The sequence below is a fragment of the Kogia breviceps genome, chromosome 9, assembly GCF_026419965.1.
Source record: "Kogia breviceps isolate mKogBre1 chromosome 9, mKogBre1 haplotype 1, whole genome shotgun sequence".
NCBI lineage: Eukaryota > Metazoa > Chordata > Mammalia > Artiodactyla > Physeteridae > Kogia > Kogia breviceps.
Genome location: NC_081318.1, coordinates 102,181,050 through 102,203,356, shown reverse-complemented (window position 1 = coordinate 102,203,356; position 22,307 = coordinate 102,181,050).

Genomic DNA, 22,307 nt, shown 5'->3' with positions numbered 1-22,307 from the left:
TATATATTATTTCTGTGCACATACTTTTAACCCATTATATTTTGATTTTGTTAAGCCTTAAGTGAGAGAGATCCCTGTCACGCCCTGTTCCCAGGGTAGAAGTGAAAGTCATGTTACCAGATAACGCTATCAAATGAGATGGCAATAGCTACAGCAGCCTGGAGATGTGTTCCCATCCTGAACGTCTCACCTTTGATTTGGAGTAGTGATTTAGTGATTAAGAAAACAAATATGAGGGCTTCCCTGGTGGCGCAGTGGTTGAGAGTCCGCCTGCCGAGGCAGGGGACGCGGGTTCGTGCCCCGGTCTGGGAAGATCCCACAGGCCGCGGAGCAGCTGGGCCTGTGCGTCCGGAGCCTGTGCTCCGCAATGGGAGAGGCCGCAACAGTGAGAGGCCCGCGTACCGCAAAAAAAAAAAAAAAGAAAAAAGAAATATGAGAAGGGCATGGAGTACATACCATTTCATAATGAAATGAGTGCTTCAGTGGATTACCTGGTACATCAATGCAAAGTGGGCTTAATTTGTTTCCTGCAAGTGGTGGCAAGCAGGTTATCTGAATGAGCCAGTTTAGTTTACCAAATACCTTACTTTTCAGGGAGCAAGTATGCCCCCGAGAAGGTGGCTCGCTGCCCCTCTGCAATTGATGTCACCCTACAAGAACTGTTACCTTCCCTTTAGTGCCCTGTCTGTCTCCTTTAAGGAAGCTTGCCTCTCCCTCTCCCTTTGCCATTCAAGGTCTCTGGATGGAACTCTACTTGGGGAGGTTGGCTAATGGGATCTCTCTCTGCATTCTACTGAGGATTTTAATCTAACTCTTGGCTTCTCTGCAGCATGTAGCAGGTCCTAACTGAAGCCCAATAACTCAGAAATCAATTTAGAGGCCAGAGCCCTGCTTCTGGCAAGTCTTGGAGGACTGAGCCTCTTAGCTTGATGAATATAGCTTTTTTTTCCATTCCTGTAAGCACCATAGAGCAAGACCAAACAGGTTCCTGCCAGCTCGCCTGTTAGCTCTCCCTCATAGGACAGTGGAACCAGGAAAGTGTCTCACCGTATGTGGGAGGGTGTTGAAACACATGGAATAGGTGGCAGAAAGGAGGCTGAACACCAAGACTAAATATTTTGGTAAGATTGAGGAGTTGGCTTTAGGGAGGGAGGTACTTTAATGGAATCAGGATTGGTTGCTGCATTATCGCCATCAACAAGGTTAGGGATGAAAGAATGAGCTCAATAGCATGGAATTCAATAGAACAATCCTGCATATGCCATCCCAAATAGAGGTGCCGGCAATCAAAGTCAAAGTTGGTGCCAAGAAGCAGCTCTTAATGGTCTCCACCAGCTTTAGACTGTCTTAAAACATTCTGAAAATTTCCCTTTTCTTTTCTTCATGAGAGAATAGGGGATAGGAGTGTTGGGGGGGTGGGGTGGATGTGTGTGCGTGTGCGTGTGCGCACGCGTCCACACGCATGCACGTGTGCAAGTGTTCATGTTCTCATAAGTACACCCTCGTCTCGGCCCATGTGTGTTTGTCATAAAACTTGAAAGAAGTACAAGTTTTAGCTGGAAGGAAAGCTTTTTATAGCAACGTTATAAATCACTTCAAGGAGTGATTCTCAGTTAAGAGCTGACAGCTCCCTCGTGAAGTGACCATGCCAGGCCTGCCATTCAAAGAAGCTTGGAGACCAGTCTCGTTTGTCATCTAAAATGAAAGTGATATGTTCTTGGGGATGTCACATGAGAAGGCAAGATGGAATGTTCCTGCCATTTGCACTATCTTTGGATGAAACAAGAGGGAGGTGTTAGTATGATGTAATATATAATACTGAGCAGGAAGTGATGGAGCAGTTGTACTGTCTGAGGCAGAGTGGAAACAGAAATGCTGTTTATTGTAACACAACGGATGCCTGACTACCATGTTTCTCTTCAGGAAAGGATCCCTTTGCAGTAGGGATTCCAAGCAGTAAGCTGCTGCACCTGGGTGGCACCCTACATTTTTCCCGGCCTAGAGTGAGAACTCCAAGCACAGAGAGAAATTTAGACTCGGATGTCTCAAGCTATGGGTGGAAGCTCCTAGCACAGCTGTTGTTCAACTTGACAAAGTATCATGGAAGTCAACAAAGACAGTCATAGCAGCCCACTGAGAGAGACTCCTCTTTAAGCAAGAGATTAAGTCATCCGGTCTTTGAAGCAGGAAGTGGACCTCCCAGAATACCAGGCCCGACAGTTATGAATGATGGAGGGCACACCATGTGTAGACCAGATAAGAGCTCATCCCGAATCTCTCTTTCTGTCAAGGAACTGGAGACATATCAGAAACCACTGTCATCTCCATTAGAGTTTACGGGATATAACTGTGAAAGCTTAACTGCAGTGAGAATTAGAATGAAAGCAGAAAAGTAGTGGATTTTTTTTAAAAGGCATAAAAATAATTTTTAAAATACGTAATGATTGCCAAAAAGCTGTTGTCTTTTTCTTGCCATATTCGTTATTTTATGAAGAGTCACATATTAAAAAGAGCTTATTAATCGGGTAAACAAGTCATAAACAATGTCAGTTAGAGGCAGAAGCAGTTCCAGGAAAAAGGATTTGGATGCTGTTCTCCACCCATTATTAGAAATCCTTGCTGAAGAAGCCTCTGTTACCTTCAGGGCTAGCAAAGACACTGTCACGTTTTGCTGTTCTTGTGACTTCTCTAAGCTGAGGCACGGGGCCAAGGTTGGGCATGTGTTCACCATTTTCAGTGCAGCTAAGAATCTTCCTTCTAACTGGAACTATGATACTCTCCTGCTTCTTTTCATCTGCAATCCTCCCAACAATGTTAACCAGTGCCTTGCTTGCTTGATTTCATGTAAGATCTAAAAAATAAAAAACACTGGGCAAATACACACATTCAGAGAGGAAAATGTCAGAAACTACTGCGTTCTTATTTTTGAAATGTACTCATCTCTTCCTCACTTTATTCCTTTCTATGGATGAATTTATACACATGTAATTTACATATAGCTTTCATGGATCTGTATACATCTTGAATAGCTTGAAAAATGCCTGTGATTCTCATGACCGAGTGCAGGATCTATTTTCTAAGTCTGGTCATCTACACAACCTGAATCGATAGGCTTTCCCTGAGTTTTCGCAGCCGAGATCCTATTGCACGTAGCAGACAAGACCAGGGTAAGAAGCATCTTTGCACCCTCTGCTTAGTGAGGCTTATTCCCTTCTGGGCAGGCAGCGTGTTCAATGGCTCCACCAGATGGGATGCTGAACGCTGTCAGCACCTCTTTCACCCCAAAGTGCCTCTGTGTGGAAAAGGAAGCCATGCAGGAGACGAAGACGAAAGAGGAGGACAGGGTCCTCTTTGAACGAAAAGTGTGGCAACTCGTGAAAGCAACAGGAAGAAGTTTGAGTTCAAGAATTTGGAGATGGGGATGCAATGCCTCATTAATCAGGGGAGGTGGACCTGGGACACCTGGGGTCGTTTCCTTTTCCTGGACTAGACGGCGACGTTGCAGATGTTCCCACCACCCCGCTCCCTCGCCACCCCCTGCTCTGTTAATTTCACTGACTTAGACGCTTTTGCAAAATGAAAAACAAAATCAACGCTCTTGTTATTATAGTCTCGCTCTTCACTGTTCCAGCCCGATATGGAAATGCCCAGAAAGGTCCCCCCCGTCCGGTGTCCTCAGTCTCCTTCCCACGTTCCCCTCTCTGATAAGGCATCTTAAATCTGTTAATAAATGAAGGGAGACATTCCTTAGTCCCCAGCCTTGCATCGTTTCTCTGTGTCTTCTGTCAACCTCTAGTAACACGGAGCTTCAAGTGCCTGTTTGATGGCAAAGCTGGGGAAAAGGCAGTCTCTCTCACCCCTGTTACATGTACCTTTCCGTAATCTAGTGACTCTTCCTGAACAACTGGTCTCCCTTTTCTTTTTAAGGTCCTGTTTAACCCCCCTTTCCCACCTGATTCTTTGGGTCTGGGCTTTCAGTGATGTTGCCGTACAAACACCTCAGAGTTCTTCTTCCCTTGAGCACAACTTCTCAGGAACTGGCCAAAATGTGAGCTGAGCTACCTGGGGGTGCCGGTCGTACGTTCAACCCATGTAGAGGCTGCAAAAAGCATTTCCTCGGTGCATTTCTTGACGTTAATGCACTTCAAAATCTAAAAATATTTCATTTAGGGGAAAAGTAAATTGTTCTCTGTCAGCGAGGCAGATCATTACTTTCCCATTTGCTGACGTGAGCTTGCGTGCTGTCCCTCATAACTCAGGTGCCACAAACACACCAACCAGTGCCACACGATGTGAATTCTTTTTCTAACGAACAGCACCCAACAGCATCCAGGTGTGGTACAACATCCAGACCTCTGGTAAGCAATAACGCGTATTTGTAAAGTTCCTGGCTGGTTGGGCAATATGGTTTATCATATTTCTTTCCCTCTGTGAAGCTAAATTATTTATTTCAGTCAAACTCCTAGGCATTTCGTGTTTAGACTCTTTGTGAAGGAGCAGCAAAACATTGTGGTTAAGAGTTTAGGCTTTGGAGTCAGAAAGATCTAGCTCAGAATCCAGGCTCTGTTGTGACCAGCTGAATGGCTTTTTGCAACTCGTATGCTCTTGGAACTCCTCTGAAAGTGAGCGATTGTCAAACTGGCCTGGCGGAAGCTGTTTGTCTTTTTTAGAATGTTGGATTAAGTAAGCTGTATAGCACCTGGCATCTATAAAGATAACTCATTGATATATTCAGTTAATTTAATCCTAGGGCGTGGTGGCGAGGTACCATCCACAGGGCATTCAGGAAGCAGTCACCTTCTTAATATCATCATAACCTCCTAGGAGAATATTCCATCTCTACCTTGGACTTCTCTAGGCATCACACCCTGTGGTTGTCCCCCTTTATCTCTCACATCTCAGGGCACATCTTTCTCTCCCAGGCATTCAGTGTCATCCTTGACACCATCTTCTCCCTCTTCCCTAAGCCAATCCATCAACGAGCCTTGTGGATTTGTCCCCTGAAATTCACACTTCTCTCTGTATCTACGGCCACCAACGCCACTTGCCCAGGGTACCACGCAAGCCTCCCAGCTTCTCTTCTTATGTTCAGCCTCCCTCATCAGCTGCTTCTCTACAGAGCAGTGATCTCTGAAAAAAATGCAATTTGAATAAAATTTCCCCAGTCAAGCCTCTGCTGAAATCTCTTCCTTAGCCTTGTCCTAAGAGCAAGGCTGCTGAGCCGATCCTCCAGGCCCTGTGGATGCAGCTCTGCCTGTTCACCTGGCTTCGTCTACACCCCTGTCCCTCTGCATCCAAACGCATCAGTCTCCTACTCCCAGCGACAGGAAGCCTTGACCGAGCAATGGTTTCTTTTCCCTTCCCGCAGCTACTTTTATACTTATAATCAGGAGAGAAGAATTCAAAACTTCCCTTCCCCCCCCCCCACCCTAAGGGCATGGAGACGTTTAGTGAATTCATACTTTCCAAAGACAGTTTTTGGAGAGTCTCAGATGAAATGTCAAAAAAAAGCCCAATGTATTATTATGATTTGAACTGGGTCCAAACAACGTTGGGATTTCTAGTACGACTGAAATGATTAAACCAACAGCCATTCCCTTAGCATGTGTGAACTTCAATCTCAAGGCCAAAGTCTAGCTAGAAAAGTGCTGACGTTTTGAAATGTTATACAGCAGAAAAAGGTAGTGGAATGTTTTGGTAACCTCAAAAAATGTTTAGTTTGGGATTCAATCCCAGGTGTCAAGGCAAGTTTGTCAGGTGTTGGTGATGTATCCAAAGATGGATACATAACTCACCAGGGACCAGGAGTTTCAAACCCCCCTTAGACGCGAGGATCCCAGGGTCTAGAGCAGAAAGCTGTTCTATAGTAATTTCTGCTTGGTACCCCAACAGAGCCCTCCTCCTCTATTCCTGATGCTTTTCTGATACCTCCATGTTATCCTCATTCACTCCTCGCAAGTGCCTGGAGGTAAGCCCAGAGGGAGCCAGGTAACTAATGAGATCATGGCTGGAGTTAAGCTTCAGAGGGTAGTGAGAATAGGCACCAGAGAGCGCTCAGCTATCCACAGAAGTCTCTATAGCTGATAGCCACCTGGGATGCGAACTCCCAATTCTGAATTTATAGGTAGCTTCTGGCTGATACGCAGATGTCATAGCCCTGCCACCCCATGGGTGCACAGTTGGTAGGGAAATGGCCAGGGATGGTTGGCGTGTGTGATGCTGGAGTTTTCTCATCAATTCCCTCTCTATCTGCATCTAAATTTCACCAGCAAGAGTATTGGAATTGTTAACTGTCTTTGATTTGGGTCGATTTATTTCATCTATGGGAGACTTCAAGCTTCAAAGGTAAGCTTTTCCACTTCTACCAAAATCCATTGGCCATTTACATCAAGGGAATTTTATGATGCTTTTTTTTTAAACATCTTTATTGGAGTATAATTGCTCTGCAATGGTGTGTTAGTTTCTGCTGCATAACAAAGTGAATCAGCCATACATATACGTATGTTCCCATATCTCCTCCGTCCACATCTCCCTCCCACCCTCCCTATCCCACCCCTCTAGGTGGTCACAGAGCACTGAGCTGATCTCCCTGTGCTATGTGGCTTTATGATGCTTTTTGAAGGTTAAAGGAGGTCTGCCCAGACCCTTTAGATTAGGTTAGGTCCCTCTGATATGCCCTGCATGGCACTTGCTGTTAGTTCGCCACAGTTAGCCCACCTGTGATAATTAGTTTAATATCCTTATTCCCTGCCAGACTGGATGCATCATGTCTGCACATGAGCCCTGCCCACCTTATCCACTGTTGTTGTTTCCCCACATGTTGTACCTATGGTAGGCACTAAATGTTTGTGTGTGATATAAAAAGATAGATAGATGATAGATAGATCGATAGACATTTGATCTATCTGTCTATCTATAGCATGGATGAATAAAATAAGCCAAAACCAGGTTATATGCCATCAAATGAGACATCCCACAATATTAGGATATTAGTATGGGGTTTAAAATGATGAAATTTACTGCTGCATTTTAACTATGGAATCTTAGAACCTACTTATATCAATGTAAAAATAATAATTTATAATAATAAAACTACAGCTAACATGCAAATATTGCTCACAGTGTGCTAGAGTAATGTTCTAATACCTTACCTACATTCAATCACGTCATTCTCATCACAGCCGTAGGAGGTAGGTATTATCATCCCCAATTTACAGATGAGGAAACTGAGGCTTGGAGAAGTTGGAGATTTGTCAACTGGTAAGGGGAGGAGTGGGGTTTCCACCCAGGTCTGTTCTCTCAACCCTATTGCTTTATTTAGATTGGATAAGATTCCATCCCAGTCCGGAAGGAGTTACCAGCAGTTAAGTAGCATTTGAAAAGCTAAATAAAAACACAAGGCAATAAGATCACTGTGGAGACAGGGCATGAGTAATTGTTACATGAACTGTACTCCATCCTAAATGCCACGGTGCAGAGGAAGTGGGGAGAGAGGGCCAGGGCCTGGAACAGCCTGGGAAGGTCCCATGGAGAGCAGCTGACCCTGAACTTAGTCCAGAAGGGTGGGTGCAGTGTGGATGGGGGGAAGGGTAAGGAGAGTCACAAAGGATAAAGTGAACAAATATGCCACGTTGAAAGTTTTTTTTTTTTAAACATGGATTCAATATAATAAACGAAGTACTGTCCCCAAACCCAGACTTTTCTCTGCCTCTGAGAAGAATGTGGGATTTGGAGTTGCATCAGTAGCGACGTTTTTCCCCACGTTTGTTTTCTCCAGCTATAACACGGAATGATTACTTGCCGCACTCCTCCCCCTTAGAGATGGTGAAAGGGTTAAAGGAGTCCGTAAAGTGTTGAGGGCTTCTTAAAGGAGTTATGCAAGAAGAAAAGATCATCGGCATCATCACTGTTTTTGCTGTTGGTTTTTATTCTCATTATTGTAAAACTGTTCCCGGGGAGGGGAGGCATAACTTTTAGGGTGGTCACAGCCTGCTCAGACAGTCAACTGTCTACATCGTGATCCACCTGCTGGAAGAGGCCAGACAGAGCCCGGGCCTTTGCAGGTCCTTCTTCCAGCAATTCCTGCCACTCCAGAAGGCCCCCTGTGGCCAGAATCTGCTGCCCATCTCTCTTTGACCAGGACTGGCTCATCGCTTATGCGATTCCCGCCGCCCCCCCCCCCCCAGCACATACACTGTTTTAAAAAATTAATTAGTTACTGACATTTAAATATCAGTACATTTCACATATGAATCTAGAATGCCACTTGTCCAACTGCAGAAGAACTGGCGACAATAGGCCCACATGGAGCGCCCGCCGCAGCGAGAATCAGCGGGTCCACTGAAGGTACATCCATGCCCTGACCAGGCCCCACGTGGCCTTTGTTGTCATGGGGCCGATTGCCAGTCCTGCGGGCAGCTGGGTCTTTTGGCTACACCTGTCTATTTTCCACCCAAAAGACTGCCAGGTCTAGGGTGAGCTGCCAATGAGGGCCACACTAGGTGAGGAAGGTGTCAGGGCTGGGCCCAACAGGACAGAATGTGGTATTACTGATAGTCAGTCCAAAGGGACTGAGCCGAAGAGAGAAAGAAAGGATCTGAATTTAGAGCCCGGAGCCAAAGACCAGAGCCAGGAAGTGGAGGTGCTAGGCACCTCCCGTGGGATAATGGAAGCCCACAGCATCAGTTCTGGAGAATGTTCTAGGAGCCAGAGTGTCTGCTGGGGCATGCCCTTCTATAACACAGTTAATTTTTTACTTTAATTTTTATTATTTTTATTTATTTAATTAATTAATTTATTTTATTTATTATTATTATCTACAAGAGACACATTTTAGTTTACTTTTTTTTTTTTTTTTTTTTTTTGTGATACGCGGGCCTCTCACTGTCGTGGCCTCTCCCGTTGCGGAGCACAGGCTCCGGACGCGCAGGCTCAGCGGCCATGGCTCACGGGCCCAGCCGCTCCGCGGCACGTGGGATCTTCCCGGACCGGGGCACGAACCCGTGTCCCCCGCATCAGCAGGCGGATTCTCAACCACTGCGCCACCAGGGACGCCCTTAGTTTACTTTTTATTTTTATTTATTTATTTATTTAATTGACGTAGAGTTGATTTACAGTGCTGCGTTAGTTTCAGGTGTACAGCAAAGTGATTCAGTTATACAGATATAAAATTTTTCAGATTCTTTCCCATTATAGGGTATTATAAGATATTGAATACAGTTTCCTGTGCTACACAGTAGATCCTTGATGCTTACCTAACACCACTTATTTTGATAAGATAGTTCATACTTGTACATTATAGACACTGGGAAACTACATACACTTGTGGTTTTGCATACATGCACACCTACACTCACACCCAAGCCCCCACCAGTGATCCTGACTTAATAACTGGGGTGGGAGCAGGGTGACAGCCTTGTCTGAAAGCTCCTGGCCCAACACTTCCAACATGTGATGAAAGCCACTCAGTTCCTTTTGCATAAAACTCCTTCCTCTTTCAGTTCCCTGATATGGTATCTGGATGGATGAAAGCAGTTTTCTGTGTCTCTTGTTTTGAGCCTCTGAGATTTGAGGTCGTCTGTTGCCACATCAAAAAGGAGCCCATCCCGAGTAAAGTGAATAAGCAGCCTGTGTTTGGACATATGCAACCAGGACCGCAGACACACCTCCCACCCAACTCCAGCACTTGTTTTTTCTTTGCTCTCTCTCCTTCTCTTTTAATTAGCTTATTTGTATTGAATATAGAGCTCATCCTTTTAGAGGATAGATTGTAAGTCCAAAATCACTCATCAGTTGAAGAGATGGTCTAAAACAAAATCTACGGCAGGAATAACAACAGCAAGAGAAAAAAAGGACATGAGATTGGTGGGTTGTACCCTCCAGTTTGCTGTCTGCCATCAAGTTTCCTAGGAGCAGGGATGCTCCAGGCACAGACACAAGCTTCCCTGAGCAGCACCTCTTCACGTCCTGCCTGCCCGGCTGTTTCTCATCTTGACCTCCCTCTTCTTCAATCCCCACGGAGCAGGGCAGACCCAAACCTGAGGGGTTCTAAATGCTCTGTTTCTGGAATATGGAACTTAGAGCTAGCTGGTCCAGAGCAGCCAGCCCTCTGTCGGCCTCATTTGGGCTTCACATGGCTTTTCTAGCTGAGACGACAAAGGCATTTTTATGCTGCTGTTTTCCCATCACAAAGCCTGTGATTTCTTTAACCAAAGTAGCAAAGCAAAGCTACTCATCTTTCTAGTTAAAAAGTCCCAAACTGAAACGTCACACCATTTAAATGCCTTTAATTATCCCAGATTGCTAACCCCCTTCTCCAAGGTGCCATCTATCTGCATATCTTCCTAGAAACAGGTGCCTGCTACCTGAGCTCCACTTTTCTTATTTTTAGTGGATTTACCTTTTTGCCATTTTATATTATTATTCATTCTAAACTTCCTTAAAAGAAGACTCAGGGAGGACAAGAAGGATGTGTTTCTATTTCAAGATAAGAAATAAAATACCTAAGTACCTAAATCCCAAAGTAGCCCCGAGCCAGAATGAAATAGTTGTACCTTGAAATCTTTTCCTCTTGCTAAATGTAGGCTAACATCTGATTTTTCTAGAAAGGTCTTTAAATTTCAGTGTCCACAGGTTAACCCAAATCAGTTCAGGGAAAGGGCAAAGTTTCCTATAGTGACAGTAAAACAACATCCCCCCAGAACTCCCCATAGAAAGGAGACCGTACGAAGTAATGACAACATCCTCTCTGTAACCAGGGGACAGATTTCAGAGACTTGTCATGTCTAATTTCCTTTAGTACAGGATGATGGCATACTATCCTATCCTATCCTGTACTATACAGATTACACTTGGCCAAACAATCCATGGGCGTGGGGTGAAACTGAGCGGTAGAATTATGCTATCCAGGAACTCAGCTCTCTAATGGGCTGGCTGATCCAAGGATGTGTTTCAAACTATCTAGAGCGAAAAGATCAGCCCTCTGTGAATTGTTGTTTATCTGGTCAAGCTTCTGAAAGACATAGGGCAGCAGTGAGTTTGAGAATATCTCCCTAACCAGACATGGAGTGCAGGTATTTTATGTGGCTAGTTAAGTGCAAAGCCATATATTCTTTGCCGTCAGCAGCTTACTTAATGCAAACAGAACAATGAAATAAGGTCAAAGAACAATTCAGTAAGAAGTCTAGACAGTCAAAAAAATAAACAAGGTCAGGCTCTCTTAGTGCTGGTGGCCACATAAATGAAAAGGAAGATCCCACGTGCCGCGGAACGGCTGGGCCCGTGAGCCATGGCCGCTGAGCCTGCGCGTCTGGAGCCTGTGCTCCGCAACGGGAGAGGCCGCCACAACAGTGAGAGGCCCGCGTACCGCAAAAAAAAATAAATAAATAAAGTGGTGAATTTTATGTTATGTGTATTTTACCACAATTTAAACAAATCAGAAAGCCAAATGTTGTGATAAAATAATTGCATATATTTTCCACCTCTCTTATCATGTGAAGGAATTTCCTGAGTTATACTTCTGGCCTCTCAGTCTAGGTTCAGCCCCTTCCTCCTTCTCTCTTTGGGATCAACCTGTCCTAAGGACAATGCTCATCAGAACAGGTTGCCCCGAGAGAGACCTGCTCTTGCCCAGCATGGCCTGTGATCGCCTAAGTTGGCTTCATTCGGGGAAGAGGTCTTAGCAAGGGCACTTGACTGTGTCTAAATCATGTCGTCCAGACAAACTTACAGATGAGAAACTTGCCGTTTGCTCTCATCTGACTTCTTCCTCTACCTCTCCAGATTTCCAATTTTAAGTTGAGTAGAAAGAAGGATACCTCCCCCAAAACTCTTCCCCCAAGACCCCAACAGATCCATAGTTATTAAGCAGAATGCATGGCCACAACTAACCTCTAAACATCTTGAAGTGTGTGCAAGCAAACACCATGACGATTGAAAAGAGAAATCGAGCCAGAAAAATACCAAAGAACATCTGTCTTTGAGCAACAAGACCTCCTGATGCAGCCTGCAAGTTAACGTGTAAATTGTGCTTTATATAATCAAATAGGGTAGCCTATTCCGTATGATTTATTAATTATTTACTAATTAAAATTAGAGAGACATTTAGGAAAGAAAAACATTTCAGCCTCTTTATCACTGCCTGTGTTTCTTCATTCCTCTCTCCACTTCCCCTCTACTGTGTCTCATGTCATCCTTTTTTGGAGAGTATGACTTACAGGAGGTAGTATAGGACTGGGAAGGCAAAATACCACCTAGAACCGAAATAAGTCTTCAATAAGTCAATAAGTATGGTATCACATTTTTCATTTTAAAAGCTTGCTGTTGGAGGGCTTCCCTGGTGGCGCAGTGGTTTAGAGCCCGCCTGCCGATGCAGGGGATGTGGGTTCGTGCCCCGGTCCTGGAGGATCCCACGTGCCGCGGAGCGGCTGGGCCCGTGAGCCGTGGCCGCTGCGCCTGCGCGTCCGGAGCCTGTGCTCCGCAACGGGAGAGGCCACAACAGTGAGAGGCCCGCGTACCGCAAAAAAAAAAAAAAAAAAAAAAAAGCTTGCTGTTGGAATCTCCCAAAGTATTCCAAAGCAAAAAACACAACATTTTTATAAAGCTGCTCTCTGATTGGATGCTTTAAAAAGCCTTAGTCGCACACCAAAAGGGATACAAGAAAACTTGGAAAGAACTTGTATAAGGAGTGTAAAGAAGAGTTGAGGAGTTTAAAACATGAAAAGATGACAACGTTTAGAGACGGAAAATCTGATTGGGTAGAAGAAGGGGACAGAAGGCAGCCCAAGTGCTTCCAGCAGATTTTGTTTTGTTTTCCTATAATAACAACACTGATTGTTATGACTATGTTCTCTACACCTGGGAATTTGTAGGAATCCTCTCAACAGTCCACGTGATCTCCAATTTTATATTCTATAGGGAACTGTGCCCTCTTTCTGAGACAGAGAATCTTGGAGGGGCCAACACCTATGGCTCCAAAGAGGAAGGAATGTGACCCCACGTAACTGTTGTAAATGTAGTGGTGTGGGTGAGAGTCTTAGTGACAAATGGGCCATACACACTGTCACCAGTTAGGTTTGCATGCTTCACGTTAAGTTTTACAAGCTCAATCCTGAGATCTGACCAAAGTAAAAGTGGAAAGACTCAAGTTCATATAATTGGGAAAGATATATTTTGTTCCTATACAAATTAAATTCATTTTTTAAAAAAGACACTGCAATATCTACTAAAATTAATATTGACTATAGCCTGCCATATAGGAATTTTTCTTTTAGGTATCCTGGAGAAGAATCCACATGTTTACACAACAGGGTTCATTGAAGTATTATCTCTCACCCTGAGTAATTGATAGCAACCTTAACACACAGCAATGGTGAATTTATCTGTGATGTATTCATTCCATGGAATATTACACAATATTTATAATGAAGGAGGTAGAATCATATATTTACACACAGAAGATGTCTTAGCTATCTTGCTAAATGAGAAAGTTTCATAAAAATACATAAAGTATGATTCTATTTGTGTAAATAAAAATACATAAAACCAAACTGTATATAGAGATAGAGATATAAGAATGTTTGAAAACTTCCCATGAGCCAATTGCTGTACTAATGGCTTTGTATATACTATCTCATTTAAATCTCAGAATAGTTCCATAAGATGTATAGTATTATTATCTACACTACAGATGAGGAAACTGTGGCCCAGAGGTTAAGTAACATGCCCCAAGGTCACTATGTAAGCATATGAAAATACATAGAAAAAGTCCAAGAAGGGTATACAGAAAAGTGATAATAGGATTATTTTCTGGAAGGGGAATAAGATTGGATAGGAGTCAATGGTGGCTGCAGTTTTTTACAAAAAATAATTCATTTGTATATCTTAGTTCTGGCTGTAATAACAAAATACTATAGATGGGGTGGCTTAAACAACAAACATTTATTTCTCACAGTACTGGAGGCTGGAAAGTCCAAGATAAAGGTGCCACAGATTTGGTGTTTGGTGAGAGCTCTCTTTGGGCTTGTAGACAGCCACCGCTCTCTGTGCTCACATGTCTTTCCTCCCTGTGTGAAGGTGGAAAGAGAGGGGGCTCTGGTCTCTTTCTCTTCTTGTAAGGGCACAAATCCCATCATGGGAGATCCATGCTCATGACCTCACCTAAATCTAATTACCTGCCAAGGTCCCCACCTCCAAATACCATCACATTGTGGACTAGGGCTTCAACATATGAATTTTGGAAAACCACAACCATTCATCCATAGCAAGGGGTGTGAGTGTGAGTGTGTGTGTGTGTGTGTGTGTGTGTGTGTACACATAAACAGATAAAGTATTTACTTTCTTCAAGGTAAGAAAAAGTAAAAATAGAAAGGAAAAAGAAAAGTGACTGTTCTTTCATTATGTCTTTGCATTAGATCTTTATTGGAGTATAATTGCTTCACAATACTGTGCTAGTTTCTGTTGCACAACAAAGCGAATCAGCCATATGCACACATATGTCCCCATATCCCCTCCCTCTTGAGCCTCCCTCACCTCCTCCCTACCCCACCCCTCTAGGTCCTCGCAAAGCACCGAGCTGATCTCCCCTGTGCTATGCGGCTGCTTCCCACCAGCCAATTATTTTACGTTCTGTAGTGTATATATGTCAAGGTTACTCTCACTTCACCCCAGCTTCGCCCTCCCACCCCCTATGGAGAACAGTATGGAGGTTCCTTAAAAAACTAAAACTAGAACTACCCTATGACCCAGCAATCCCATTACTGGGCATGTACCCTGAGAAAACCATAATTCTTCGTTCTTTCTAAACCTTAATGGAATAAGTACTGACCTAAAATCTGCCCTTTGATTTAGGTCTGTGTAATGCTACCCTGACTCTCTGCCAGAATCCCTTGGCAAAGGGATTCGTAACTCTTGCTTCATCGGGCAACCCTAGCTTTGGTGAAGGTGAGAAAAAAGGACTAGCCAATGGTCACAGAGTAACGTGAACATCACTGATGCTGCTGAAGCCTCAGGCCCTAGAAAGGTGGGAGTTCAAAGACCAGGCTCCTGCGGAGTTCACAGAGACTCTCCTTTATGGCTCTTCATGGTTCCCTATCTGGACAAACCCATGATACCGTCTATTTCATGACTTCATTCAACACTCATCGATATGCTAAAACTCGTTCCAAGCCTGTAAGTCTTTTCAATGAAGGAATTCTCTGTCACCAGTGTTGACATTTGAAATTTGTTCGGTACATGCATGCAGGCTCTTCAGAGGGAATTGTAATCCTTTCTATTGTAATAGCCCTACTCTGGGACAAACTGTGGCAAATTCTCTCCAGGACAGCCAGAGGACATTCAAATGAAACCAACTCAAGTCTCTCCTTTACCTTCACCTTTAATGGGAGTCTCTCCTTTACCCTCACCTCTAATGGGATCCAAAGATAGTATCCAGGAACTTTGGGGTTCTCTTCCCTTGAGGTGTGGTCCCTGTCTACTTGGGCACCCCACTCCAACATTGGGGGAAGACTTGATTTACTCTCTCTATTCAGGAATCTACATTTTAGTGACAAAGAATCTGACTTTATTTTTATTAATTCTCCAATAAAACCTATCAGAGTTATATGCAGACATTACTTCCAATACCATACTTTGGCTCCCACGTTTCCTGAGTTGGACATGCCGATCCTGATTCCTGCTCTTCTTTGTCTCTGGGTACTTGAGTGAAGTCAGTCAGTCAGAGAAAGACAAACATCATATAATCTCACTTATATGTGGAATCTAAAATAGATGGTACAAATGAACTTATTTACAAAACAGAAATAGAGTCACAGATGTGAGAGACAAACTTATGATGACCAAGGGGGAAGGCGGGGGACAAACTGGGTGATTGGGAATGACATATACACTTTACTATATATAAGATAACTAATAAGAACCTACTGTATAGCACAGGGAAGTCTACTCAATACTCTGTAATGACCTATATGGGAAAATAATCTAAAAAAGAGTGGATATATGTATATTTATAACTGATTCACTTTGTTGTACAGCAGAAACTAACATGACATTGTAAATAAACTATACTCCAATAAAAATTAATTAAAAAAAACACTTTCCTAATGATAAAGTTGGGAAAATAAGAAAGCATCTGGAATGTGTGTGCTCCTTTATCTGAAAGGTTAAAAAAAATGGGGTGTTTATTATATATTTAGTCATGCCTGAGATAAGATATAAAAAATTTTTATAGAAATATTCCATTAAGACAAAACCAATATTTTTCCCTTCTCTTTTACTTGCACCCTCACTCTTTGAGTATATTTTGATGTGACGTGCATGTATATGTTCCACTCCAAAATTAAAAACTTTTTGGAGTGTTTTCCTCCAACTCCTAGTACATGATGGAGGGGTGATAAGTGCATGGGGGGTGGTATTTTCTGGCTGTAACCGACACATAACATTTATTCTGGTTTGATTATTCTTTCCTAGGGTAAATAAATGTAAAAGAAGACAGAAATTGCCTTTTGTAAAACTCTACATGACACCTACTAGGTTGTGCATTATCGAACAAATGGAAAATGAGTATTGGCGAGGATGTGGAGAAATTGAAATTCTCATGCATTGCTGGTGTCTTTAATTTTCCCTCACCCTTTCTTGTATGAGACACATTCTGGATGCGATATTCTGGTTGGACTTCTCCCTCTCGTCCCCGGCACTTTGAAGATACCATTCCACTGGCTTTTGGCTTCCACTATTGCTGATAAGAAGCCTGCTGCCAGTTTAATTGTTGTTCCTTTGTAGATGAACTACCTTTTCTCTCTGGCTGCAGCTACTATTATTATTATTATTTATTATCATTACCATCAGTCTTTGAGGTTTTGCAGTATAAAGTGTTTAGATGTTGTTTTTAAAATCAATACTTACATAAATTTTATTTTATTAATTTTTTTTTTTCGCAGTACGCAGGCCTCTCACTGTTGTGGCCTCTTCCGTTGCGGAGCACAGGCTGCGGACGCACAGGCTCCATGGCTATGGCTCACGGGCCCAGCTGCTCTGCGGCATGTGCTATCTTCCCTGACCGGGGCACGAACCCGCGTCCCCTGCATCAGCAGGCGGACTCTCAACCACTGCGCCACCAGGGAAGCCCATAAATTTTATTTTGACTGCTTGGAATTCCTTGTGCTTTTTCTCAGTGTAGATTCTTTCTTCCATCTTCTCTGGAATATTTCTTTTTCCGTATCTTTTCCATGCAACCTCTCCTCCATCTCTCTATTCTCTGCTTCTGGGACTCTAATATGATATAAGTTCAAACTTCTCATTATAAAGCTCTTAATGTTTTCCCTCTCTGTCTCTCTGTGCTGCATTTTGAATAGTTTCTTAAAATCTGTTTTCCAGTTCAACAATTCTCCTTAATTTATTTAAACTCTGTACAATTACTTTATATACTCTGTCTTATAATTCCAATATCTAAACTCCATGAACATTTAAATCTCTTGGTGTTGTATATGTTTTCTGCCAACTCTCCTGCCTGAAGTTTTTTCACTTGTGCATTTGTTTGATCTTAACTGGAGGCCTAAGCTGAGAATTCTTTTTTCTAGAGAGAATTTGTGCTTAATTCAGCCAGGGAACTGTTATTCTGCGACAACTGTCACCTCCTTGTGGGTCCCAGGCTTCACCAGTGCTTCAGAGCCAAAAGCCAGTTTCCAGCGTAAGGTGTTTTGTTCTGTTTTATTTTCTTCTTAGAGATATCTTTACAATCTGTCAGCCTCACATTACCAATTTTCTTTTACTACAGAATTTGTAGCAAGAGAACCACTCAAAGTTCCTGTCCTCTATTGCTGGCAATAGAAATGTCTGCTTTATTTCAGTTTATTTTACATCATGTCAAATTTATTTAGCAAAATAAAGGGCCTGGCACTAAATAATAGGAAAGATGAGATCCTTTAACCCATCTCCATAAACCAAAATCATTTTAATAACACGAAGAAAAAGATGGTTTGTATCCAGAGACTGACATGATCTTACTTTCTCTCTGAACATTCATTTGGTGGAGTCACAGAATTGAGCCTGGAATCATTTCTTTCTTTTCTTTTTCTTTAACGTTTTTATTGGAGTAGAATTGCTTTACAATGGTGTGTTAGTTTCTGCTGTATAACAAAGTGAATCAGCTATATGTATACATATATCCCCATATCCTCTCCCTCTTGCTTCTCCCTCCCACTCTCCCTATCCCACGGCTCTAGGTGACCACAAAGCACTGAGCTGATCTCCCTGGGCTATGCGGCTGCTTCCCACTAGCTAACTATTGTACATTTAGTAGTGTATATATGTCCATGCTACTCTCACAGGAGCTAAAGTGTTTTGGGATATGTCTCCATTGGGTTACTAGTACCCCCATCCTATTTATTTGTGTTAAAGGATACATTTTAAAAGAGGGTAAAATCTTAACTCTAATATAGATATAAGATAAACCCCACCAATGACTTTATTATTTTTTTCTTTTTCTAAAATTAAAGTGTAGTTGACTTACAATATTATATTAGTTTCAGGTGTACAACATAGTAATTCAATATTTTTATAGATTATACTTCATACAAAGTTATTAAAAAAATTGACCCTGTTCCCTGTGCTGCACATTACATCCTTGTAACTTATTTATTTTATATCTAGTAGTTTGTACCTCTTAATCTCCTTCACCTATTTTTCCCCTCCCCTCTGGTAACCAGTTTGTTCTCTGTATCTATGAGTCTGTTTCTGTTGTGTTATAGTTGCTCATCTGTTTTATTTTTTAGATTTCACTTATAAGTGAAAATGTACAGTATTTGTCTTTCTCTGACATTTCACAAAGCATTATACCCCCTAAGTCCATTCATGTTGCTGCAAATGGCAGAATTTCATTCTTTTTTATGGCTGAGTAATATTCCACATATATACCACATCTTCATCTATTCATCTGTTGGTAGACACTTTGGTTGCTTCCATATCTTGGCTATTGTAAATAATGCTGCTATGAACATTGGGGTGCATATATCTTGTCAAATTACTGTTTTTTGTTTTCTTCAGATAAATACCCAGTAGTGGAATTGCTGAATCTAATAGTAGTTCTATTTTTAATTTTTTGAGAAAACTATACCATTTTCCCTAGTGGTTGCACCAATTAACATTTCCACCAACAGTGCACAAGTGTCCCCTTTTAACACTTGTTAATTCTTGTCTTTTTGACAATAGCCATTCTGACAGGTGTGAGGTGATATCTTGTGCTTTTGATTTGCATTTTTCTGATGATTAGTGATTTTGAGCATCTTTTCATGTGGCACTGGCCATCTGGATGTCTTCTTTGGAAAAATGGCTATTCAGGTCCTCTGCCCATTTTTTTTAAACTTGTTGTTTGTTTGTTTGTTTGGTATGGAATTGTATGCGTTCTTTTTACATTTTGGATATTAACCCTTATCAGACATACCATTCGCAAGTATCTTCTCCCATTCAGTTGGTTTTCTTTTTGTTTTGTGGATGGCTTCTCGTGATGTGTAAAAGCTTTTATATTTGATTAAGTCTACCTGTTTATTTTTGCTTTTGTTTCCTATGCCTGAGGAGACATATTCAAAAAAATATTGCCAAGACCAGTGTCAAGAGTGTACTGCCTATGTTTTCTTCTAGGATTTTTATGGCTTCCGGTCTTACATTTAGGTCTTTAATCCATTTTTAGTTTATTTTTGTATATGGTGTGAGAAATTGTTCTAGGTTCATTCTTTTGTTTTTAGCTCTCCAGTTTTCCCAACGTTACTTATTGAAGGGACTTTCTTTTCCCCGTTGCATATTCTTGCCTCCTTTGTCATAGATTAATTGACCATATGTTGGTGGGTTTATTTCTGGGCTCTCTATTCTGTTCCATTTATCTATGTGTCTGTTTTTTTGTGCCAGTACCATACCATTTTGATTACTGTAGTTTTGTATATTGTCTGAAGTCAGGGAGCATGATAACTTTAGCTTTGTTCTTTTTTTCTCAGGATCTGTAGATTGCTATGGGTAGCATGAATATTTTAACATTATTAATCCTTCCAATTAGTGAACACAGTATATCTTTCCATTTATTTGTATAGTCTTCAACTTCTTTCATTGATGTCTTAGAGTTTTCAGAGTACAGGTCTCTCACTTTTTTGGTTAAATTTATTCCTAGGTATTTCATGCTTTTTGATGTCATTGCAAATGGGATTATTTTCTTGATTTCTCTTTCTGATAGTTCATTATTAGTGTATAGAAATGCAACACATTTCTGTAAATTAATCTTGTAACCTGCAACTTTACTGAATTCACCAATGACATTATTAAATTCACTAATTAATGAGGAAACCAGTAAGATGTTGCAACCTCTCTGAGAGATAACTGAGAATCTGAAAAATCTACTAGCTTATTTATTTTCTGCTGTTCTTTTTTCTGTCACTATGACTTAGTATCATTGTTGAACACAAATGGTCCTGCCTAGTCTGATGTGATTCCTTGCTACCCTTGAGATGCCACTGTTGGTTTTGCAGTAATCACTCAGTGTGTAGTGAGAGTGAGGAAGGGAGATGAGGTTCTGGCTCTTGGTGTTACAGTTCCTCAGATGCAGTGCTGCTGCAGAGTAGCGTCTGAATGGGTCACAATGGTTCTTCAAGTGAGGACCACTCTACTCCCTACAAACCAGACTCCAAAAGAAAACATTTGTCAAAGGAAAATGGGGGTGTGGCTCCCTCAGAGAAAAGTTTTGGAGCATGTTCCTAAACAGATCTTCTGGAAGTAGGTCAGTGTTCTGGAGAGGTGGCTATTTGTGTGAATCGAAAGTGTAGCAAATTGAATGCTTGGGACTATTCTCTCTTAACATCTCTAACGACTAGGAGGTCTATTGGCTGCATCATTTTATTCATAATTCCATCTGGAGATTTGCAACTTGTCAATATCAGTCTTCAGTCTCCTCCCTTCTCAGCTCAAGTTGGCTTTCCGCATGAGAATAAAGAACTTAGATAAATTTCATGTTCATGTCTCAGTTAAGTACTTTCATCCTAAAGAAGGATTTCAGTACGTGTTCTTCCATGACCACAGTCAATGGCAGGGAATTCCTGATTCCGTTAAAAAAAGACTTCATTAATGTTTCTCTCATTTTTAAAAAAATTTATTTTTATTTATTTATTTTTGACTGCGTTGGGTCTTCGTTGCTGCGCTCAGGCTTTCTTTAGTTGTGGCGGGTGGAGCCTACTGTTTGATGTGGTGCGAGGGCTTCTCACTGCCGTGGCTTCTCTGCACAGCCTGTAGGTGTGTGGCCTTCAGTAGTTGAGGTGCATGGGCTCAGTAGTTGTGGTGCACGGGGCTTAGTTGCTCTGCGGTGTGTGGGATCTTCCCAGACTAGGGCTCAAACCCGTGTCCCCTGCATTGGGAGGCAGATTCTTAACCACTGAGCCACCAGGGAAGCCCGTCTCATTGTTTTAAACATATTTTAAGGAAGCAAATCTTAGGATGATAACTGCCCATTCACATGATTATTTATATTTCCCTTATTTATATCTCTTCTAACGTCATAACTGAACTTGTTTCCCTTTTCTGGTGATTTTCCCCTCCTACTTCTTTATTGCCCTCATTCTCATTGCCAGTGTTTCATTTTCCCACCAGTGCTTTCCAATGAAAGGAAACCTATCTAGTTTATGCCAAATGACAACTCCACCCACAGCCCCCTAGATACTTTCTCTTTACAATTGACCTTTTCTTTACTTCAGCAATTCTGTAAAGCTTCAAAGAATTCTCGGGAGCCTCTCTTTTTGGGGTCATTATCTGCTAATTGATGTCCACACTCTCCACTATATTAGGGATAAATTTTATGGACATATTTTTAAGTTCCTGATCATTTTGGCAATAAGAAACTACAGCTTCTCATTATCCTCTAAACTGCACATTTCCTCTTATAAAAAGAAGTGCCTATAGGATGTTAGATGGATGGATGCTTTGCTTTTCTGACCTGACTGTATTTATCATTCCACTGTGTATTGGAAAACATTTACTGAGTGCTGATTATGTGTCAAACACTGTGGTGGATATTTGGAATAAAAAGGTGAGGAGGATACCACCCCTGGCTGCAGGAGCTCCTGGTCTAGTGGGTGCTATAAATACATAAGCAAATGTAACAGAGTGAAAACTACTAATAGAGTAAGAAGAAAGTCCTCTGAGAACACCAAAGTTGCATTCTCTTGGGAGACTGGAGATGAAGGAGAATCACAGGAAAGAGGAGGGAGTCACGCATTTATCCCACAAGATGTTTGAACAAGGTTTTGGAAGAAGAATAGGGGTTCTCCAGGCAGTGCACA